At 40.5% G+C, this 8,468-nt stretch overlaps 1 pseudogene; it reads left to right on the plus strand.

Moving 5' to 3' along the window:
* Positions 1–6,855: 6,855 nt before the first annotated feature.
* LOC103558205 (deoxyuridine 5'-triphosphate nucleotidohydrolase, mitochondrial-like) lies at positions 6,856–7,325 on the plus strand (annotated as a pseudogene).
* Positions 7,326–8,468: the final 1,143 nt, after the last annotated feature.

An 8,468-nucleotide genomic window follows, 5' to 3' on the forward strand; every position in this document is an offset into this window, starting at 1 on the left:
GTATCTTTTTTATGTGTTGTTGTTGTGGCTGTTGTTGTTTTGTGTGTGTGTCTAAAACCACTGGATCATTGTTGAGACTTTGTCACAAATAGAGGTGTTTTCCTGTGTTTTGTTCTTGTCAAACCAATGGTCTAAAGTCACAGAAATAAGTTACCTCAATGATATGTAATACAGGGGAACCTGCGTTGAAAAGCACAGGCAGGAGATCTAAATTGTTAATTTTTTGAGGCCTCTTTCGATGCTAGGATTTAAGTTATCTACGGTCCTGATCAACTTTGTGTTTACTAATAACATGGATAGCTCACACCCCTCTCAATCCTTACAGATATAAAATATGTTGTTACGTTAATTTTAAACATTCTCCCCAGACTCATTTGATCATCTCCCGTTATTTCTGTATTTCTAACTAGCTTGCACTCAGTGATGATTAGGGGGTTTTTTGGTCACACACCAAACAAAGAAACAAACCAACCAACCCTGGCTCAAATCACAGTTCATCCATTTAATAGCTATATGACTTTGATCAAGCTATTTAAAGTCCTGATTTCCTCTTTTTTAAGATGGGGATATCAACAGTTATTTAATATAGGTGGGTAGTGTAGAGTAAGAATAAAGTCAAAAGTCTTAATAGAACTTCCAAGGTGTTCCCTGATCTAGCTTCTGTGTGCCTCTCCACCTCATTTCCCATCACCCAATCCGTGGCTGTTCAGCCACTGGGGCCCCTCTCCTCAAATGTACCAGGACCCTTCCTGCCTCAGGGCGGCCACACGTGCTGCTCCCAGTGCTTGCTGCAAACTTCCACAAGCATTCTCTTCAGATCGCCCCTAAGATCTCACCTCTGATCCCCTGCATAGGTGCTCTCTAAGCTCCCCTACTTTTCCTTCAGAGCACTGATCATAATTGGAATCGGAATAATTGAAATCATACTGCCACTCACAGAAGCAGTTGTTTAGTGGCTGTCTCTCCAGCTAGACGACAAACTCTAGGAAGGCAGGACCTGCCTCTGTGACTTAGTTACAAACACATCCCTGCTAACTAGCACAGTGTCTGGCACATGATGAACACACAAGAAATGTTAGGCACTTTTTTTTGCTGAGGAAAATAGGCCCTGAGCTAACATCTGTTGCCAATCTTCCTCTTCTTTTTGCTTGAGGAAGATTAGCCCTGAGCTAACATCTAAGCCAGTCTTCATCCACTTTATATGTGGGTGGCCACCGCAGCATGGCTGACAAGTGGTGTAGGTCTGCACCTGGGATATGAACCCAGGCTGCCAAAGCAAAGTGCGCTGAACTTAACCACTACGCCACAGGGCCAGCCCCAGGTACTTTTTTATAAATAACTATTATATCAGGAATGAGTTCATATGCAAGCATTATATTACTTGATTAATAGTACCCTACACTCTCTGGGTGCTGGTGGTGGTTATTTTTTACATAACAAAAAAAATCCAAGACAGGCAGTCCAGGGTTTGTGCATAGAGTTGTCAGATTTAGGGGGGGGAAATTAGAAGACATGGTTAAATTTGAATTTTGGATAAACTATAAGTCTTAAATATTACATATTTAAAACTGCTGTTTTTCTGAAATTCAAATTTAATTGGGTGTCCTGTCTTTTATCTGACACCCTTACTTTAGCAGCAACTCAAAAATGTCATGAAAAAGCCAGGTCTTTCATCCTTGGCTGTGGACCTATCACCTGGAGGTCACAGGAAGGCACTGGAAGCTCCTGGCATGGTGTCAGCTATCAAGGCAGGAAGACAAGCGTAGGGAGGCACAGACAGCCACGTGCCGTCCAAAATCACCCAACAGTGTTCTCAACGCACTCCCAGTATGTCTCAGAACTGGCTCACATGGCCACTTCTCACTGCAAGGGAGGCTGGGAAAAGGATGTCATGATAGATTTGGACCAATAATGATTCACTGCCTGCGGATGTTGCCACGGGAACAAAAGCCTCTTTTAGCAAGGAAGGAGGAGGAACTAGGTAAGAAACTGACAGTGTCTGCCACCACATTTTTTTCTGCATACCCACCCTGGCCATGGTTTTATCAAGAACAGATTACTGTAACTCCGAATTACTGTTATCAAAACAGTAGGAATTTCTTTTTTTAGAGTAAAAGTCTAAATATGATTTTTCAACCTTCATTTCTAAGAATTTCTGAAATACCCTCTTCTCCCCCACAGAGAGGCATGTCCTTGCTGATTGCAAATCATTACCCTTGACTTTTCTCCCTGTTTCAGCATGTGAAAATAGGTCAGAGAAAGACTTTATCTTGGAGACAAAAAAAAACCTTAAGAGATATTAAAAATGGAAACATTCAAATCATTTTGGGAGGAAATAACTATCTTTTTGCTTATTACTTTCAGTGAGACATAAATCAGGAATCTGAAATAAAGAACACCAATGCTCCATTTCTGTATGTGAAGTTTCACATTATAGTTAATCTTATCAAAGCAGTTAATGGATATTGTATCTATTGAGAAAGGTACATGCTCTTTATATATTGAAAAGGAGCAAATCTGCTGAAGTCTTTACTTTCTGTGCATAAATTACCTCAATCCCTTTAGGATGAATTTGCTATAGGAAGGTTTCCCTGTGCTTAATATTAAACTCAGAAGAGAGCTTTTAAAAGAGGACCTCATGCACGGACCGTTACACTAAAGGGTGAGATTCAAGCCCCGTGATTTACCTTATAAGGATATGCTGGTAGTACATAGAACCATAAAATATTGGAGTAGTATCAGCTGGTCCAACGCTCTATATTTCAGTATGGAAATCAAAACCAGAGCTGGTGACCTGCCAACCCCATGCAGCTAGTTAGTGGCGGGACCGGGGCCAGACCACAATCCCCACACCACACAAACGCATACACACACATTTTTAATTTTAAAGTGATGAATGGCAGAAAAATCGCCTGCAAGAATACATCATCTCTCCCTCTCTCGTTTGAAGAGAACAAATTGAGGAGGCTGGAAAGGCGAGTGCTGTGTCAGGGAAAAATGAAGCTTTCTGTTCTGGCTGTGGCAGCCCAGTTGAGGAGGCAAGCCCACTCCTGAGCTTATCAGTGGGGCTAGGAACAAGGATGAGTTCGTGAGCTCCGGGCCACTGTCTGGCTATGCTGACCTTAGCTTTGTGGCTCTAGCTGTTCTTTCAATACTCCATCCATGGTGGAGAGTTAGGAAAAAACAAGGATATGGGAAAGGTAGAATAGGTTTTACTGCCCACTTCTGTGTGCGCACAGAAAGAGATGAAAATTGCAGTAGCAGCTTTGGGGCCCTAATCAAAGTAGCATGATCTGCACATAAGAGAACATCAAAAACAGAGTTTCTTACCCAAATGAGCATATCTGATGCAGTCATGCCCAAGAGTCCAGAAACATGTTGTCAATGCAAAAGTAGAGATGTAATAATGTGCTCCCTGCTGCCTTCCAGATGCCAGAGCAGTTAGGTTATCTTCTTCAAGATTAAAAACTGAGACTAAGATTCAAAGAAATCCTATTGACTCTTCCCTTCAAGCTTGCACAGCAAGTTCCTGGACCTTAGTCTTACAAAAGCAGTGGTTCTCAAACCTCAGCATGCATCAGAATCACTTGGACGGCTTGTTCAAATATAGATTGCTGGGCCCCAACCCCAGAGTTTCTAATTCAGTAAGTAGGTTTGGGGTGGGGCCCTGAGATTTGCATTTGTCACAACTTCCCAGGTGAGGTCGATATTGCAGACCAAGGGACCCCACTTTCAGAAGTTCTGCTCTATAGTGGAAAAATGGCAGCTTGCAGACCCAGGATGGCCCACACTGGCTGTTATTTGGACACTACCAGCCTGAAATGATCAAGTGTTATCAGCCCCTGAAGATATTACAGAATCACTTGTGTGCCAGTTATTGATTTGATTCACTCTTAGCTCCAAATTCTTCCTCATTGCCTCAATTGTAAAAATGCAGCTGGGCCCTTTAAGTACTCTTCCTTTGCCAGGTGGAACTGTGTTAAGCTTTGTCAGTAAGGGAGGCTGGAGAGACATTGCAGGAGAAAGGATTTTGTGGTTTGGTTCCTGGGGGTAGGCAACCATAGCAGAGTGCCTCTAGAGAGGCACCACCCCTTGAGCGGCTTTTCTGTGGCCCCCTAGAGGGTGGATTTCCTCAAAATTCCAGAGGATGAATTTCCAAGTTTTGCCATCCTGGCACCGCAGCTACTTCCCTGCCATTCGGTGAGCCATGGCAGTGGCTTCTCCCATAAGGTTTGGCGCTCAGTGCGGGTGGGGGAGGTGGGGGGGGCAGGCATTCATTGGTGTTCCATCTCATCCCCAGAGGATGTGGCTGTTCCTTAAGTCTGTCTTCTGTAGAGTTCTGTTTACTTCTTACTAGCCAATCTCTTATTTATATTTTATTTATATAATAAATTTATAATCATTTATTAAATTATTTATTTCTATGTATTTTATATTTTACACATTAAAAAATATACATATAATCAATATACTAACATATAACTATCATATATCTGTTTATGATTTATTAAATTTATATAATTATTAAATTTTTTAAATAATTATTTTATGTAAAGAATTTATAAAATTATTTATATTAAACTTTTCTTGTTCACATTACTCTGCAGTTTCTCTCTCCTGATTGGACCCAGATTGATACCACTATTGGGTATACTATTCAACTGATTTACAGAAGATGAATTAGAGCAACTGTGTGACTGCTTTTTTTTTTTTTTTAACTTTTGCCGTCTCTGATCTCTGGGGTACCATGCTCATAGAATGAAAACATCTTGGCTAATCAGCAAGGCCACAGCCTGCAATCCTATGATCTTTACGTTACCGTTCCTCTTTCTACGGCAGGCATTAAATGAGTTCCTTAAGGGTAGCTTGGATATTCTCGCTTTGATGGTAAAGTTTCCCAGGCAGGAAGAGAGTTTGGTTTTTTGAGTGAGGAGTTCAGGAAAAATTTTTAACATGACTTGTCTTTTTTAACATAATCTGCCATCTATTGGTCTGAAGGTTATAGAGAAGGATTTTCTTAAAACCTCAGAGTGACCATGATGAAATAATTCAACAGGAAAATAATTTCCAACAGTGGTGATGTTCTGTAATGTTCTCCAAAGACTTAAACTCTGGTACTGGGTTCATTTTATTGTATGAGCAGTGGACTTTTATATAGTGGCCCTAAATTTAAGATAATGACTCACCTTTACTGAGCACTTACCATGTGCTAGGTATGGTGTCAAGTGCTGTTAAGAAAATTTTCCAAAAAACAAGAGAAAATTTTCCAAAGCTTGGAAATAGGTAAAAGAGGCTACTGCATGTCCTTCCTGGGTTATCTAAGCATTGTCTAGCCTACTCATCCAAGGATTAGCCAGTTCTCTAGGAATATGTACCTTTGTTTGACTTATTTTCTCTTGATTAAGATATTTTAAATCTCATAAGGGTAGATGTTATCTTGCAGAAACTGATAGCCAGGTATTCTTAACCTCAACACTACTGGCATTTGGGGCTAGACAGTTCTTTTGGTGGGAGGCTGTCCTCTACCTTGAAGGATGTTTAGCACCATCCCTATTTCTCTACGTACCCCATGCCAGTAGCACCCCTGCCTCAGTTTTGACAGGTGAAAATGCCTTCAGACATTGCCAAATGTCCCCTGGAGGGCAAAATTACCCCCACTTGAGAACAACTGATGTTAGTGATGAAAATTAAGCTTGTCCAGTAGAGATGCAAACGATTTATCGAATAAGAAAGATAACCCTAAAAGTTGCAGTTTTATTTCTCTGTTCAGGAACCAGTTTTGTATCTAAATTAGCTCTCTTGGTCAAGCCTTTTTCTTTCAGCCACGATAATGCTTTGATCTCAGTGATGTTCCTTAAACCAGCTTTACCATCTTAGCAGTTCCCTCATCAACGTGTTAAATGAATCTTTGACACATGCTCACTTTATATTTGCACGAGAGTCATGTTTTTAACTTTTTGAAAAGTACATTTTGACAGTATTTTACCTACATTACTTTATTTAATCCTTATTACAACCATATAAATATGAGGCTTTGAGAGGTAAGGTAACTACCAAAAGTCACACTGCTAACAGTTGTTGGATCCAGGTTTGGAACTCACGTCTTCATGACCCCAAATAGTGAGCTCTTAACCACCATGCTATACTGTCTCATGAGGCTAGTCCTAAAGCCCTGTGACCTGGCTTGCTGTTGTCACTGCATTTAGCTTGCAATTATACCCTCACAGAGCTTTGCCACCCAATTTAAATTCCATGAAAGGGCTTCATAGTTCAAATTCCAAGAAACAATCAGAGTAGCCTTCTAACTTTGGAACATTCTATGCTCAGTTTATTACAATATCACATAAGTCAACGGCTGAGAGAGGAGTACCTGGGATCTGTAACTACTCAATTCAAGAGGTCATGTCTGTTCCACATACTCCTTGAACTTATCTCCATGACTGAGTTGCTGCTGTCTCTCCAGGCAAAAGAGAGACCTAGCAGACTTTCTGGAACTTGCTTATCCTCGTATTCACTTTTTATCCCTCTTCCTGTTTTACAAATGGAGAATGAGGTGAATAAGCCACAAAGGCATCAGGGAATGATGACATCAGTGCTTAAAGCTATTTAGTTTAGGTCAATGCTGATCTTCATGTCTTCTCTGTCTGGTCCAGTAATACTAATCACAGAGGCAGCATATAAATCCTTATTGGATGCCCTGATTAAACAATCATTTTCCTGAGTCTTGAAGTTCTTAGCAGGTAACTTAGCTTTATGAGAAATATTTGCAAAAACTTGGTGTGTTCACAGAGGCTGGGCACATTCTGCACCCTCTTATTTCCTCTGCTCCTGCCTCCCCTGGCATTCTGTTCTGCCATGACCTGCTCTGAAGAGACACCTGCCATCTCCCCCAGCAAGCAGGTGCCTGTAGAGGAGGGCGGCATGAGGCTCAGATATGCCAGGCTCTTGTAGCTGCCACTGCTCCAAGCAAGTGATCCACATGGACCACAGGCTATGACCTGTACAGTGCCTATGATTAGACAGTACCACCTATGGAGAAAGCCCTTGTGCAAACCGACATTCAGATAGCTATTCCTTCTGGCTGTTTTGGAGGAATGGCTCCACATTCTGGCTTGGCTGAAAAACACTTCATAGACAAAGATCATAGAGGAAATGTTGGTGTTGTACTGTTTAATTTTAGCAAAGAAGTTTGAAGTCAAAAAGGGTGATCAAATTGCACAGCTCATTTGTGAACTGATTTTTTAAACTCAGAAACAGAGGCAGTTTAAGTTTTGGATGACACTGAAAGGGGTTCAGAAGGTTTTGGTTCCACTGGAAAGAATTAAAATTTATGCCAAGAATAGAAAATGGAAAATGTACTTTTTTCTTAAAAAGAAAGAGTTTTTGCTTTAAAAAAAGAAAAATACATGCAGTTATATAAATAGCTATCACTTGTAGAGTGCTTACCACATACTAGGCACCATTCTAAGCTCCCTACATATTATCTTATTTAATATTCATTAAGCCCTGTTAGAAGATACTATTATTTTTCAGATGAAGAAAATGAAGCACAAAGAGGTTAAATAACTTGCCCAAAGCCACTCAAGTAGTGGCAGAACCAAATTCAAATTTGCCTTCCAAGTTCATGCTCTTAACCACTACACTTTACCATAATAACAGGAATGATCGACTACTCGATTGACAAGAGTAGAATGAGGGGTTTAAGGGATAAGACTTCACTGAGGATATGACTGGCTGAGTGTTCTGGAGGCCAGAATATGTGGGCCATGTAAGATAAGAAATCCTCCAGACCTCTATTTTGATGTGGTCTTGACTGAAGCAGAGGTGGTCCAGGCTCAGAAAAGGAGTCCACTCCTATGACCACTCTGACAATACTGGATTGAGGACATATTGCCTAGCTGGTCAACAGCTTCTATAAATAGCAAATTTATTTGGTGGGAGAGTTGACATCTATATTGAATAATCTCAGGTATTATTATCATTGCTTTTAGTAAACCACAGACAACGTGGAGAAGTAATGTTTACTTCTTAGAATTAGAAATCTTGACTCAAGTCACATGTAGGCATATCGGTGAGTTATAAGAGCAATTAGAAAGTTTGAGGCCATTAGTAACAGAGATAATGTTTACTTCCTAAAAATCACTATTTCACCCAAACACATGTAGGAACACAAAGTGCTTCCCATCTTTCAGGCCACCTATCCTCCCACATCCGCGAAGGTTAGGCTAATCATAGGAAGTATTACCCAACTTAAGAACAAAGGAAAATGAGATGCCAAGATGTCATTTGAGGCCACTCAAGTAGTCTACATTGGAGCCAGATTTCTAAAAAAATCAAACAAAGGTAGACATTCCTTGAGAATTGAATTTACTTCAATGTAAATTGTGAACTAATTCTCTTTTCCAAGCCAGTATGCTTTCCTCTGTCCTATTTTTTTCTTTCTAATAGGTTTGTAATGAGGCTTGTAA

This window comes from Equus przewalskii, chromosome 22 (assembly GCF_037783145.1).
Source record: "Equus przewalskii isolate Varuska chromosome 22, EquPr2, whole genome shotgun sequence".
In the NCBI taxonomy this organism is placed as follows: domain Eukaryota; kingdom Metazoa; phylum Chordata; class Mammalia; order Perissodactyla; family Equidae; genus Equus; species Equus przewalskii.